Source organism: Bombus affinis, unplaced genomic scaffold (genome assembly GCF_024516045.1).
Source record: "Bombus affinis isolate iyBomAffi1 unplaced genomic scaffold, iyBomAffi1.2 ctg00000197.1, whole genome shotgun sequence".
Lineage (NCBI taxonomy): Eukaryota > Metazoa > Arthropoda > Insecta > Hymenoptera > Apidae > Bombus > Bombus affinis.
Window position 1 is genome coordinate 91566 of NW_026108902.1, and position 17101 is coordinate 108666.

The following is a 17101-nucleotide window of genomic DNA, read 5'->3' on the forward strand; positions in this document are numbered from 1 at the left end:
AATCGAATGTCACTTAAGCGCTCTGGAGATGGAATCAATTAGTACTTGAGTGGCGTTAATTCTTGCGCGAAGATCAATTCTCGCAAACTATTCGAAAAATAAGGATTAAAAGGTTTTTACATAGGGAAGCGTAGGATTGAAGCTTAGGATTTAATTTTGACGCGAATAAATGAAAGTTTAAGAATCGAGATTTAATTGAAATAAAAGTAGGATCGTTAAATTAAAAAACGTGAATAATTCTCAATTTTTGTCGCATATGAAGTATAGACACAAGTCTTTCAAATAATAAAATATTTAACCAACGTTAAATATTGAACTATAACGTGAAAGTAATATAAATGTAAATGAATATCGAACATTCTGAATTATAACACCAATTAATCGCATGCTAATTAATATTTATGAATCATAAGCGAAACACGATGGAAAATCGAAATTCGATATATATATTTCGAACCGTAAAAATAAGATCAGTAGAATGAACATGAGTTGGTGTACACTAGTTTTTTATTAAATGAAAAATAATAGATACGAATAGTAATAATAATAGGATATTTCTTAATTAACTTTTTCATTAATAGATATTATGTTTACATATATACAAATAAATATAATTTTCTACAAATAATATATATGTTATCAATTTAGGATATGAGTATAAAATTTCTCACCATGTCACAAATTTTCCCGAACGTTATTTTTCGCATTTGAACTTGCAGTTGGATACTACGACTATATTTCTTATATCTGTTTACAAGTTTAATAAAACTATTTTACGCTATGGCTTCGCTTGTTACTTACGGCTTCTTCAAACCAAGCGATTAAGAGATGGAATAAAGCTGAAATTACGTGATATAATATGCGCGTATACTTCGTGTGCCTGACATTGCGAGCATCACACTACTTACAAAGGAGATTTTACCTTGTATAAATCATACTTTTATTTTGGCAGCATAATAAATTTTATCCGATTACTTGAAAGCTGTTTGTATTCCGAGTTATTAAGCATCGTTATAACAACGAATGGTGTTGATAATTCTCTAATTTATTTAAATTTCCAAATTAACATAAAGTGTTACGTAATCATTTTATAAATGTCTTAAAACGTTATGAAAATTATTTTATATCAAATCTTCCCTTAGAGAACGTGGGCAGATGAATATTAAACTTTGATGGAACGCATCTAACGATTAAATATTACATATCTATGAAATTCATCTAAATGATTAAATATCAGATATCTACGGTATTCATCAAACGATTGAATATGAAATAATATAAAATAAATATAAAATAACAGTTAGCAACATTTCGATATTATGGATTAATTGAATTAACTTTTAAATCGAAACACAAACGTGTTAACTACAACCTGCGGATTAAAGCGATTACATCTTTTTCCTTTTTTTTACTTTTTTTTTTTTTGATAGGAAAACTTCAACCAATACTTTTGTGTAAGCCTGTGAGGTAAGCCTCGACTTCTAAACTAACTTCGTAAGCTATAGAACTAAAAGAGCATAATCGTAATGTGATACGAATAGTCGGAAGAAATTTAACATTTATTTAAAAATTATATATGTGTATTTAAAAACCACTATATTACAAAGTCTTTAACTATATTTTTATGAATCTGTATAATTTGTTAGAATTTTAAAAGGATACATATATATATGCAAGCTCCCTAGATTTCATGTAGGATAGGGATTCTTTTTGTTTCGCGGGTAGCACGACAGGCTGTGTTTCACGGACAGACCGATCTTCCCTTGTTTTACGGACGACCATTTTAAGAAGCACGTTTTTCCCGAACGGACGGACAGAGAGTTACATCAGAGACAAACAAGGTTACGGAATAGTTATTTAAGATTTTAAAGACTGAAGAAGAAAGATCGGTAGCTCAGGACGTTGAAAATCGATTCTCAATTTTCAGGTAAACATTGTACTAAAGACTTGTTATTTCCCGTTTATATAATTATTGTTATTTATTGTTATAAACGCATATTAATTGTCGTTTATTTTTGTATTTTATTATTTACTTTATAATAAAAACTCGATTTTCAGACTACAGAATCGATCCCTGAATTATCACCAAATTACGATCTTACAAATCGATTTTCACTACGCCATGCCGTTAGAAGTGAAGCTACGTATCGCCATGAACGAGAACGCAAGGGGGAGAAAATAGAATGCATAAGAATCCATAAGAAAACCAGAAGATGAAGTATGTGATGTCTTTCCTCCAGAATATCAAGCAAGAGATCATCGTCCGCGATTATTCAGTTTATCGATAGTGAAGAAAGCCGCAAACAGCTTAACCAAGGTAAGCCATTACAGAAACATTGCACTCACGATGGATGACGCAACGGCAGCGTCATACATCGGTACAAGTTTAAACTTCGTGTTTCGAGATATTTACTTAGAAGAATCGGAGATCATCCCCACAAGGAAAATAAAGACCGAAGTCGAAAAGCCCAATCTTCAAACAGAAACATTATTAGAGATCTTCCAGAAACAAAACATGCATGAGAGAGAAGGCACAGACTTTGTCATAAAACAATTTGATGGAAGGCAAAAAGCCACAGATTGGAGTATGAAATATTCATATTTCACATACGGATCCCTTCCATACTCTAATATGAGTATGAAACCGAATACGAAAAATACGAAATCCAAACTGATGAAAAAAGGATCAAGAATTTGAAGAAATATTTGGGAAAAACAGCATCAGAATGGTACCAAGCAAATCTGCTGAAGGATGAAGAATACAACTGGGAAAATTGGAAGGTGGCAGTTCAAAAAGCTTCTGGCAATAAAGGTTGGTCTGCAGTACGATACACTTATAACTTTAAATACATTTCAGGTTCATTCACTGAATATGCCATAAAAAAGGAATGATTAATATTGGAAGTAAGAAGGAAGACTTCTGAAGAGACAGGGATAAATCTAATTGTTATTGGATTACCCATACACATTCAAGATAAAATGGATAAAGAAACAGTACAATCAACAAATGAGTTAATCGGATTCTTGGGGCAATATCAGACGAAGGGAAAAAAAACACAAGGGAGTAACGCAAGATTGGACAGAAAGCCAGAGCCACTGCCCAAGAAACAACCTTGTGTGATTTATGAAGCACTGAATTTCCCAGGTCGATTTCACCCAATAACAACTCACCAAAGAAATACATGCACATACTCATCGATCATTTTTCAAGGGTTGTTTTTATGTCCACATCGAAAACACAACACACAGAAGATATCATAAAACTTATAGACTCGACAGGAGAAACTGATTCCATAAAAATTATCCTTGCAGACCGATACCCAGTAATGACATCCAAAGAAATTCAAGAGTATAGGAGGAAAAGGAACATTAAATTAATTTTCACCTCGACAGACTGCCCATCCTCCAATGGACTGAACAAAAGGGTAAATCAAACATTAGTAAACAGGATCAGATGTAATTCAGACAAAAATAAGAGAAACTCGACAGAAATCACAGAAGAAAGCGTAGAAGAAAACAATAACACCAGACACAGTGTAACGGGGTTTGCCCCAAATCATTTACTGAATGGAAAAATGATTGAAATCGTCCCTAAGGAAATAATGGAGAATAAGATAAACCTAAAAAGAGACAGAGAAGAAGCATTCAAAAACTCAACAAGAAATTTCGAAATCAACAAACAAAAATACGATAAAAAAAGAAGAGAACACGAATTTAAAATCGGTGATATGGTCTTCACCCATAACGGAAAAAAAATGAATAGAAATAAGCTGGAAGAAATGAGGAAAGGACCTTTCATAATTCTAAGAAGGATTTCAAACTCCATATATGAAGTGGATAACGGTAATCGGGGATCTGAAGGGAATCTGTTTCACTCCCCATTCGAGGGGCGGTGTAAACTCCCTAGAGTTCCTGTAGGATAGGGATTCTTTTTGTTTTACGGGTTGCACGACAGGCTGTGTTTCACGGACAGACCTTCTTTTATTTTATGGACGACCATTTTAAGAAGCAAATTTTTCGCGAACGGACGGACAGAGAGTTACATTAGAGACAGACAAGGTTACAGAATAGTTATTTAAAATTTTAAAGACTGAAGAAGGAAGATCGGTAGCTCAGGACGTTGAAAATCGATTCTCGATTTTCAGGTAAACATTGTACTAAAGACTTTTTATTTCCCGTTTATATAAGTATTATTTATTGTTATAGACGCATATTAATTGTTGTTTATTTTTGTATTTTATTATTTACTCCATAATAAAAACTCGATTTTCAGACTACAGAATAGATCCCTGAATTATCCCCGGATTACTATCTTACATATATGTACATATTTGTATATATATATATATAGAGAGAGAGAGAGAGAGAATGTTACAAGGAAGTAATCTAAAACTCCGTAAATTTGTAATACATGTTTAATGAGAGAAGTATAAAATATCTGATAAGCGTAGATCCAATAATCCTATTTACTTGATATACCGTACTTTTTATTTAACATTTAAATCGAACGTTTAAATCGAACCCTCGATAGAATAGATAGAATAAACGTGTCCAATAAAATAATCTCGTCCATCATCTGATTTGAATCCAACGAATTTTTTTTTATGAATACACATAGAGAGAAATCTACCTATTGTGGACACACGTACAAATCAATAAATAATGCATGTCGTGGAATATCGGCTACAGAAGGAATAAATAGAGAATTATGTATTATCCACAGATGGCAGTTATACAGTGACTAGGAAAGGTATTTAAATAATATGAATATAAATACATGATACACGTATTAAACTTGGTATTATTTAATGGTACTTTCATACGATTATAAGGATTTGATTTGAAATATAAAAGCTGATAGGAAAACGGTTCATTGGAAAATATGGACACGCGCAAATATTTTCTCGTGCCCGCAGTATATTAAAACAGAAAGTCAAATATTTGTTATGAATGGCGAAGGATATTTTTCTCTTCTTCTTGACCCAGCAATTGGATTTCATCAATATTATATAACGTTGATTAAAATTTACTTTTCTCTCGAGTGAGTACTATAAGATCACAAAATGACATAGATCTTTTCTTTGCAACTTGCTGAATATAAAACTGCGTCCTTTTACAGGCAACCATGTATATTCCAAGCGTGATGAAGGGATTAGATCATCGTATCGTAAATTATGCTTACTTCCAACCCCAAAGGCAGACTTTCTATGTGCTTGTCTCTTTGCTTCGAGGGCCAGCGAACTCTTCACTCTATATGACAGAAACAGCCTAGAATCCAGGGGGAAATTTGAAAGTCAATCAAGGAAGGAACTGCAAGATGGACAGAGCAAGGTCTCGTAGAAATGTATGTGAGATTCGTTTCTCGCAAATTACGAGATACGGAAACGTTTAAAGTCATCTACAGGCGGAAATCTGTTCAAGACAGTCGCGGTAATATTTCGACGTTATATTTCATACGTTAAGCCAGCTATTATTTAAATATGTTCTTTGAAATTAAGTAAAATCAAAGTAGCTGAAAAAGTACAGCTGATAAAATTACGTTCAAAACGTGAATGAACAATAATTTTTACTTTCGTTACGCTGTTGTTATCTATTATCCATTATTTCTTATGGCAAGAAATGGGAACGTGCTTAATTTACGATAAAAACGAGAAACAATACGTAAAATATTTTTCACGATAAATTATTTTCATATTGTTTGAAATAATTTTACGCTTCCGCGATATAAGTGGCGAATGTAATTGAACAAGAATCATTTTTGATAAATGTAACAGATATATACCGTATATATATGCAAAATATATTGTAACGTGTTAATTCATAAAGTTACGTAAAATTATTGGAAATCTATGTACGTAGGTATGTTTAAATATTTCATTCATGTTTTTATTCCATTGAATTGCAAGTTATATAAAATCATTTCATTAATAGTATAGTTCAATGATATAAGAATTGCGAATTAAGAATATTGTTTATTAGTGATATAAATAATTAAATTAGTAATAATGTATACTTAACACGTTCTTGTATTTTGTTATTAAGGTAGAGTTAAATGGTTAAAGAATTAAAATTATTTTGCTCTTCTTTCAAAATTATTTCAATCTCAATCTCATGTTTTAGAAGGGAAAACTATAATTTTTGTTCTTAAAACATATCATCCCCTAATAGTCTGCGTTCGAATCATGATTATTCTAAAAACCACTATGATTGTGTTATTGAAACAACGTCATCAACTAGTTTCTTAAACTATGTAGATGCTATTGAAACAAACTACGTACATGCATAGTAAGTTTATATGAATATTAAACATAAGAAACTTCGTTTGACTTGATTTGGCTGAAATCAGCTTGTCGAAGTGCATCATAGAAATAAGTCACGTCGATCAAAGTTGTAGCGCAATATCTATTAGACTGTCATTAAAGTCATCGTTGATACATTAATAGATGGTATCATACAGTTAAACGACATGTCATAATATTCTTTCATCTAAACCATAGTAGCAACAGACTGTTTCCTACAGACTAGAGGTATTTCATGGGACGATCATATAAATTCTTAAATACAATAATGTATAATACACATACGTACATACATGAACCAAGTCTGTAAGCATAATCTATAGACTATAATAAATACGTGAAACATTTTGAATTCTGTATTAGATTTGAAGAAATCTCGAATAAATCAAAAGATATTAAATACTACAAAACTGTGAGCATTATTAAGGATTAGGATGTGATATTTTGAAAGATATAAATATAATTTATGAATAGTTTCAAAGATGAAGGTGAAAGAAATCTGTAACAAGAATTAGTCCCTTAAGGAAACGTTAATTACTTTGTTACTGTAGAAACACTTGTGGATTCTTCGTTATAAAACTAACAATTATCTTTCATCTAAAGGATATGTTATAATACAAAGATCCTTAAAATTATTCGATGGAATATCCTATTGATATTAATGCTGATTACCTACTTTTTAACCTATCATTTACAAAGAACAGTTTATTTATCGAAGCTATAAACTTTTTTGCCCGCTTCAGAGCTTTCATCGACGATTTATGACGTACATGGTGCAATAATGCCTAATGCGATTCTCTTTAATATCCCATATTGCATACATTCTCGTACCGATTACACAAATTGTTTGAATTCAAGAAACATGAGATCACTATACCGGTATAAATTTGTTATTTACTTGATCTGAAATATCCTTTCAAGTTTGAAGTGAAATTGAAATTCTTTCAAATAATCTTTGACTTAATATATTCCCTATTGATATTGATTCGATATTGATTCCCTAAATTTAACTGATTTTACATGTATATCTATTTTACGATTTAAGCATTACATGTTAGTTTAAGTATCATTTACATACCAGCTACTTGAAATCCATTTAATTTCATGTAACAACTAATTACAGAACAAGGTTTAACTTTTACGCTAACTAAGCTCAAAATGTCCATGAAGCATGATTTGTTTCTGGAAAGTCATTTAACTATTTTAACTAACGAAATGTATAACGAAAACTATCGATTTTCAGAACTTTATAATATAATGGAATCGTTTTACATATTTGCGGACAAACAACACAACACAGTTTTCGTCTATGAATACGAAATAAAAAATTTAAATAAAAATTATATTAATCCTTTCGGTACGAGTTGTTTTTTAACATCGATAGTACGTATAAAGCAGTAAAGCATGTGCGTGACCTGAATACATTTCCGGTCTTTTTATAACGATTGTGAACAAATAATGTAAAACTATAACTTCAAAACTATAACGTATGTTTCCAGATAAAGAAAATGATCACAGACTTCGCTGGATGCATAAGCATTCATAGACAACATCAATGGAATTTTTTCTGATGAATATGTACTTCTCCTGTAGGAAAGTATGAGATGACTCGTTTGTTTGTAAGAAATGTTCAAGAGCAGTTATGAAATCATTTACGGATTTCACTACGTTTTACATATTCGAAACTTTCCATCTTTGCATTTCTTTTCTGTCTCCCCTTTCTCGTGAATACTTAAATACATAATTTTTTCAAATGCAATAAAAAAAAAAAAAAATAAAAAAAAAATGCTAATTCGTATATTACAAAACTTCACAAAAATAATCGTAAGAATCTGTTCTATTTTTTCTCGTATATTTCCTTGTTTGGAAAAAGGAATAATTTATGACTTGTAATTTGTAAAATTACGCTAAAAATATCAGTTTACTTGTACAAGATGGCCACCATACACATATTTGTCACATTAGAAAATATAGACCTAACCAAAGAGGAATATTACACATTACAAGTTAACGTACATATATATGTAGTATCTATTTACAAGTATCGCAGATTACCTCTTGAAAAGTAAGAAAACATAAAGACTAAAGTAAAGTTGTAAATCTAAACTACAGTTCAAGTTATACAAGGCATGCAAAGCTTCTCTTGAAACGTTAGGTGCGTACTTCGATATACAATATAAAGAAACATAGCCCGCGAGAAAAGCTATATAGTACATACCATACAGATCCCTCGCCATAACTTTGTCAATATGCGCAACGAAATCGGTAATTTTCGCGCCACCACTCAAACACCGTTTCTCTCGCTTTGGATAATTGAATCAAATTCAGATCGTCCATGTTTACCCCCTCACATAACTGACATCGGCCGTCCGTGGATCCAACGGAAGGATTTTGAACGTTGGAGAATGCGTAACGGTGATTGGCTATTGAGCTCGGGGGTCGATCGTATAAAGGGACGCCGGGTCGCAACGAGCCTCACAGTACCGCTTCGACTGTGAACGCGATAGGAATTGGATCGTCTATTTTACAAAGGTCCTTTATCTTTTGCAACAATTACATTCGAATGTCTTTTCAAGCGCTAACGACATAATCGACGTTTGGTAAGCGATTAGTAACTGCGAATTCGTAAAATTCGTGGATAATTCTCGAGCTGTTTCGTGCGTACGCGATATTAAGTGGCACGCAAACAGGTGCACCTATTCGCGTAGCGCAAGAAATGTATCACGGAGGTCGTTGCAGGTAATATCCATCGACAGACGGGACAATTCGGGTGCACGATCTACGCCTATGATTGTGCAGTAGGGCATACTCTTCTCGACCACTTGTCTGGCGCCAACCACCACTATTGTCTCGCGAAGGCCAAGCTGTAAATCTTCGTTGCTTATACCGTTTTCTTGGTGAGTGTTAATTTTTTACTTATTCGATGGTATAATAATACCGTTATTACGAGGTAAAAGTTTTTGGATGTGTGATTTCTTGATTGAAGAGACGCTATCATTATTAAAAGTTTGAATATCCCGCCACTAGCGAGGGAAACATAATACAGAATGATTCTTTCATTTGCTTACATTCGATTTGTTAATTTTACTCTTATTCTCCTTTTTAATTCGTAATTTAATTGTGAGGACATATGCTATGGAGCAATTTTTGTTACTTTTAGCATCGTTGCTTTATTTGTTAAGACTGTTGAGCAATACGATCGTTTACTTTATTTACTGCCTTGTTTGCTATTATTTTACTTTTAAAGACAGGTATTTTGGAAATATAAACTTCTACATATTGGTATAATATTGATATACTTGAGATAAGCTCGTTTATGCTGTTGCTGTTTAGGATCGTTTATTCATTAAGGTCATTGTAATCATATGACAACGAGAACTAGTGTAAAATATATAAAATGTATAGTTCTATTTTAATAATCAATTTTTAGTGTCTTTAGCGAAACGAATTGATTCGTATTAAAAATGTCGTTTAGTGAATAGGAAAATAGGACACTGAAGGTTTAACTAATTTAAAAGGATTTAGTTATTGAAGATAGTACTTGCTGAGCAAATGGATCGCTAAGTTGTCATAATGCTACAAATGATACACGCTTGTTAAATGAAAATCCATCGACTTTTCATTTTTCCATTTGTTTAAGAAATATGTTATCCTATTAGTTTATTCCATTAATTTTTATAATGATATATGCAAACAAAAGTGTATAAATAATAATATGCAAATAATTTTTTAACTTAAATGTCACTTATTTAATGTTTTATAGAATGATATAAGTATACTACTGATAAAATTAATTAATCGAGAACGGAATTAATGCTGTTTATTGTAATCAGAAAGAAAATGGATTAAGGAGCGAGAAGATTTCGAACGTAGCGAAATTATTTGTTGATTGAATATCTTCTCCTACCTGACAAGCAATGCGGGTTATTACAAGTAGTTTTTACTTAATTTCCAATTAGTTATCGTATCTATAAGGTGTTGTCAAAGTTTTGGTACATAAATTTAGCTTGCATCGTATTGTACCGATTTATTTATATATCCTTTTTTATATGATTTATGTTATTGAGCTAGGATTATATTAAATTATTAATAAAATGAAAGAAAAATGGAAATTAAAATTAAATAAAATAGAATTGCATTAAATAAGAAATAGAAATAAAGTCGAACTAAAGCAAATTCAATTAAATTATTTCTTTTTACTTGCCTATGGGATTCTGGGATTATTAAAGTTCCTATTACGTACTCGTATTCCCGCTAATTCTTAAAATGAATTGACTATGAAATGAATGAGACTATTTCTCCGATTATATTAAATAGGCAATATCAATTACGTGTAATTGAATACATTATTCGAACGTTTTCTACAGAACTCTTGTTATTAATACATTATGGAAAATTTGAAACCAATTCGATATATATATATATATAGAGGTTGCAAGGCATTTATTGCAAACATATGCTTAACGAAAAATTAGTATACAACATTAGTAGTAGTCTCAAACATACAATTAATCGCAGTAAATGTCCTGCGACTCTTACATACATTGTCATACTCGTTTGAAATTGTAATAATACGTTAATCTTGTCACAGTATCGATAGGATATCAAGATATTCTTAATAATATGTCCACAAGGAGTTTGCAGGGATATTCAAATATTTTCGCGAACCACTGTAATTCAGCACAAGAGCAGAAAATTCCAGATTTTTTAGTTCTCGATCAGAGTGAATGTTTATACAAGTAACATTCGCTATCTGTGTCCATATTTACCGAACATTTCTATTAAACCTGCGCCAAGCTCGTAGAATGCCTCAGGTCGTATATGAGATGTCAGTTTTATCAAACGAAACGGGACCAGCTAATGTTTAATCTCGTAAACTGAAGTTGCCAGCAGAAAAGTACGGCTCTATATAGTAATTGGTGAAGACCGTGAAACGCGAAAGATGAGAAAGAAACAAAAGGCGGGGGATACGACGAATCATGGCAATCCATTTTATTTTCCAGCCATCGATTAACGGCCAACGTTTAATTTCATTTCTTTCGCAAAACTCAATTAGAATCGTCGCGACAATCGCTAGAAACCGCAGGCAAATCTGCCAACGTATCGATCGTAGCGGACGCCAATCCCTCTGCGTTAAATGAAATAACAAAATTCAAGATGTAAATTTCACGAAACTTTTCCTCTCGCATTTGTTCGCCAGTCGATGCTTCAAATACTACAGAATATAGCTATTTGCTTTTTGCTGGAAAGCTGAGCGCTATTTCGCTTATACGTGAAACAGCGAGAATTAGGTATTTCAAAGACACTGTCTATGGAAATCGCTGAAAATTCCAGCCATTTAATTTCACACTGACCTACTCCTGTTTTTTAAATACTTTAGAAGAGGGCGCTACTCGTTACCATTTTATATAGCCATGAAGCGTTTAATCCTCGAAGGAGGATAATCTTAACAAGATACATCTCGGAGAGATGAATAGATATCGGAGATGAATAAAAGTTTTTCGATTCTTCATATTTGATTTTTTAAGTAAAACTTTCCGTTGATCCTGGCTTGAATCTTCTACTTTTTCGTGCACCCAAATGCTTATTATTAGATGAGAGCGATAGGAAGGTTTTTCCTGTTTCGCAACATTAAAGACAGCAGGAAACGAGCTAATAAAATTGAAGTCACTTAGCCCTTAATATATTTAATATGAGTAATTTTTTAAATATAGCCATCTATTAGCGTGCGTTTGAACTTTGCGTTTTTCTTTTTCGCGCACCTGAACGTTTTTTATTAGACTGAGTGGGACACGTACCTAGGAAGCTTTCCGTGCTTCGCAACTTCAAAGTAAACAAAGGACATTTGACAAAGTCAACAAGCGACGAGTTAATAAAATTGAAGTTAAGATAGACAGAAAGATAATACGTATGTAGTACCTCTGTGGAAGATAATATAAAATGGAAACGTATTTGACGCAACAGAAATATCTTTCTGCAAATATAGGAGACGAGGAATCAATTTAGCAAAATAATTAAATAAAGTTATTGACTCGCGAATTACACGCATGTAATACCAGATAAAATAACTTTAATAATCTTTGTTTCTTATATTCTCGTGAATAATAATTCTTTAATCGATAGTTCCATGGATATTTAGAATAATATCTACAAATTATTTAGAAATGCATAAAAATCCACGGTTTGTTTAATCGTATAGATACATACATAGATAGGTTGAAGGTTTATTTTGAAAATTCATTAGAAACCTAAGAAGTGAATTTACGAACTGCACAGGCGGATAAGTTTGAACGCGAGGAAGAGTGTGGTTCTTGAGTTCGATGATTTTTCCAAGTAACAGTCTTAATTCACGTGCGAATGTTAAATTGGAAATCTTTTAAGCTTTACGCAAATTATACACACGGTTTACACAATAAATATTTATAGAGGTGAAAATGATCTTTAAAACAATCCTTCGTATTAAAACCAAATATTTGAGTAATTCTTAAGGCGAAGATCGCGTATACAAACATTGAATATATTACATAGAGGAAACGTTGCAGAGTAACGTAAAATAATGTTCGTGATACAATTAAAGGCCGCGTTTAAACTAACAGTTCGATCGGGAAAATTCATTACCTTTTAAAAATTCAAATCCAATTAAACAGAAACCAACGAAATTGAATTTCCGCTTAAAAATCTTGTACAAGCCTTTAAAAATCAACGTATGTACCTACTTGTCGCTCTACAAATGCTCGCCGCTATAAATTTCCCTGTCTTAAAAGAAGTAGAAGATACAAACTATATAAACCACATAATTTTTATCGCTTTATATCACGTTGCTATAATACGTTTTATATCACGCGTAATATAGTTTCTCAGCCACAGTGGCGTTACAAGGGCGAGACCATACGTGTCTTAATGGCGTTGTTTCGTTGATATCGAATAATATCGCGCATCGACGATAGGCGACGCGAAAGAAACGCGCCGAGCAAAATCTCAAAGAGACGCTGACAATGCCTTCGTGTAACGTAAGGGATGAAATGAAAAGTCGAGAACAAGTCTTTTTTCCTTTCCTCGTTCTTAGTCAGTTAAGAAGAAAGCGAGAATGGAAGGGACAGCAGCCATGAAGTATGTACGTTTTCACGTCGGTGCCTCTCATTGTCTGCTGCAACGTTACACTGCGTTTCGTTGAAGATACTCTAGTATTGCGAACCTTTATGGTCAAAGCACGTCGAATAGCCATCAAGCGGGTGTATACGACCTATTTGTGACCCAACAACTAAGCTCGATATTAATTCTAGACCCTTGATCCTTGGCCAATGAGTTCACCTGATTATCGTAATTAAGCAGTTATGATTTTAATCGGTTTACGAACGCTTCGATTTTAAAGTAGGATCGGATATCAAGAACAACAGATTTTAAACTGTCGGATTGCATCCGACGGGACTCGTATTTTCTGCTTCGTCGATCCCGTTTTTATCGATGTTTTGATTCGAAGTTTCATGAACATTGCAGATCGTTACGTTGTCGATTATGATAAATCCTGTAAGAATATATTGTATAGATTTGTATTAACATAATGATACATACATAATGATACAAATATTACGCAATACGTGTATCGTACGTATTTCACCTGGATGTTAAAATCAATGGAATTGTGTTTCTACTAGAAATCTTCGTCTCTGACGTATACAGTGGATAGAAAGGCAGGAAATTTGTGAGATAAATTATAATACGTATCCGAACGTAATAAAAACGTCTCGTATAAAAGCAAGTGTTTGTTTATTAGGGCTGTGCTTAATTGCGGAAAAACAGACGCGCGGAATATCTCGTCCGTGGGAATGTACGAACGGTATTGTGTTGCGAAATAACGCATTCGTAGCGTCGTACAAACGTATTGCGTCGTGAAATAACTTGTTCGTGGCCATCGTACGGGCTGTGTATATGCAATGTCGTGAGATATCTGTACCATAATTGCGATGCGGTTAAACGAATATATTCAATGATTTCATCGTCGTTATTGCATAATTAGCTAAAGATGTCGACGGTATTTGTTGATGTATTTTTTATCTTGGACTAAAGAGAGAAATATTAGAAATTAGGATTTCCAGTAGTTTCTATCCTATGTAATGATGTATCGATAGATGGATTAATTACAGTGGATTAAACAGAAAACGATGATCATTGAACTCGAACTTGATCTTAAAGCAGTCGTGCGATATGACAACTCTCGATTTTAGCGATTCTTCACTCTTGACTCTCCGGTGGCTAACTGACGATCAACGACTGTGATGTCGAAATATTAGGTCGTTCGAAAAGTTTCTTTCGTTTTATAAGGAAATAATGGATGCACAACATTTTTCGTTTTATATTATTTTATCGAATTACGTATGATCCATTTTGTTCTGTCAAAATAGGTTTCATGTTGTATGAAGATGCATCGTTGTAAAAGACGTGTCTGTAAAAGAAAAACACAACCTAATATATTGATGGCCGTTAGGTCTATCGAAGTTTTCTGATCCTTTCGGTTTGTTGGCATTTCCGCTTTATTGTCTATGTTGTCTGTATGTCGGCGATGATTTTCGCGGTGCTATAATTGAAACCAAAGAAGCCTCTGAAAGAGGATCGTTATGCCGAGGCCTAATTGTATCTCTCGCAGGACTAAGGAAACTAAACACTAGAGAGAAGATGTAAAGTTTTGTTTGAAGTGAGATCCACTTCAACGGTATTAATAACTTTAGAATAAGAAGAAGTTTCGGTGAAGTTGAACCGAAAAATTTGATTTCAACGCAAATCAAACGCTGGTTGGCCGTGTCAAACACGTATCGCCGTATCCACTGTTTTGGTCCGGTTATTTCATGCGTGATGACTGACACATATGCAAAATTGAAAGTCCTTTACAACGTACGTACACAAGTGTCCCGTGTGCTTCTTATCTCTCCTTACGCATAAAACGCTATGTGTATATTTCGAAATATGAGAAACGGTTGATTTGCTGTACAAAGTGCAACGTCACATAATACAAAATGAAATTTATTTTCTTACAACTGAAACGGAGACTCGGTTTATTATCTGTGATTTTTATCGAAAGGTATAACCATACCAGATATAACGTTACAGAATAAAATACGTCGCGAAATACCATTACAGCGTGCTTGGTTTTATTTTCTAATCTTTTTATCCTAACTTTGTCATTTCGCTCGTGCGTGTGCCTTGTAACGTAACGGTAGTAATACAGTTTTTACGTTCACTCGTAGCTTGCAACGTAGTATACTTTATGTTCAGACTGCTGGCCATAAACTCGATTTACAATAATTATCCTCCCTCTTGCCTTGTATTCTCGCTTAATCATACACACACACGCAAAACCTTATTTTTATTATTCTTTTATTTTATTCTTTTTTTGTTATTTTAGCCTCAGTTGCGATATGTAAAAGATTCTTGTAATTACGCTCCATCTAAGTGTTAGCCTTATACCTCTAACGTTATAAATAAATTCTTAATATCGAATCGACATCGCAGAAAAGGTAAAATATGGAACACTCAGATCGGTTAATAGAACAGAAATGTAATTGTTCGCAATCATCGAGATCCGAGCATCAAATTGTTTGACTACTTGATGATCTTATTTGCGTAAATATACAAAGAAAGACAGACGTCTGTCTCAGTGTGGTTCCGATCGTTCGTGATCTAAATTCAGACCTAAAACTGTAGGTTCATTCTTCGCCATGAGTTTCATAAGACAGTCGCTAACGAGCTCGCTAACCGAAAGGTCTGCGACTGCGACCAAATGCTCTGGAACCGTACGACTTTTAAAACGATAAGGATCGACGACGACGAAGACTGAAAATGCGAAATATATATGTCGGCTAGATGATAGGATTGGGGGTGGAGGTGTTCGATGAATCTTCGTTGATATTGGCCATCGATGCGGTGTAACAATGGTAGAGTTTATTGGCACAAGTGAGTGGTATTACAGCGTTGGTAATTAATCACAATGTTAGATACTCGCGGCGTTATGACAATGGCCTCGGGTCCGGTAACGAATCCGCGGTCAACGGGATGTCGAACGTGTATACTTCGTGGAAATCTAAGTTATATTCAGGTCGCCACAGAACAAGCACTACGTATCGGAGAATTACTTGTATCGTCGTTAAAATCGTACGATAGAGTGTCTCTCCATCACGGTGACGCTGTCGAGGAAAACTACGATGGGTGTGTCTAAGGGCACCGGATCATCGGATTCGCGGAGAAAAGTCTTCATTCGGAAAGTGAGGGAAATTGGAGTTACTTAGTTGGAGGAAATAGGGGAAGGGTGCTAGCCGCCCTTAAGAGAAAGTCGCCATCGGGCCGCGTCGTTCGTGAGAAAAATAGACTTCTCCAATTTTCCCGTAGTTGGAACAAAGGTTGTTTGTCGGTTTGAAGGACTTTCGTTAAATAGATCTTAAGATTTATAGCGGGTCCTCGGGCTAGCCGAACATGTACTGTGGAGACGCATCAACATCTGGTAATCGTCTTACTCGAAGCATAGTCTGCGTGTGGCGAGCCACGGGACAGAAACCATTGAAACGTTTACCATCGTTACCATCGTTTACCATCGTATAGAGTTACTTCCTGCCTTGGTTAAACAAAACGTTCATCCCCTTGACCGCGACTACGTTCGGCGACTGGTTGTCGCCTCGAGCCCGAGCTCATTATCATAAATCTCGAATAAGTACAGTCGGATCGAATGACAACGGCTTTCTTAATACGGCTATGGTGAAATCTAAATTACGGTACTAGGTGTCTTCCCAAAGTTCCGAGGGGAAGGCTCCGGT

The 17101-nt window shown here is 33.9% G+C and overlaps 2 protein-coding genes and 1 long non-coding RNA gene across 4 annotated transcripts in view; 1 reads left to right on the forward strand and 2 right to left on the reverse strand.

The window, feature by feature from the left end:
- Positions 1–17101, reverse strand: part of LOC126927673 (A disintegrin and metalloproteinase with thrombospondin motifs 3-like) — a 123762-nt gene that overhangs the window by 60237 nt on the left and 46424 nt on the right. The gene's annotated exons all lie outside the window — the stretch shown is intronic.
- LOC126927671 (uncharacterized) overlaps positions 1–17101 on the reverse strand; it is a 124353-nt gene that overhangs the window by 55726 nt on the left and 51526 nt on the right. The window lies entirely within an intron of this gene.
- On the forward strand, positions 5341–7656 carry LOC126927678 (uncharacterized). The gene is made up of 2 exons (XR_007715770.1): positions 5341–5430; positions 7543–7656. It is a non-coding gene; the product is annotated as an uncharacterized LOC126927678 (long non-coding RNA).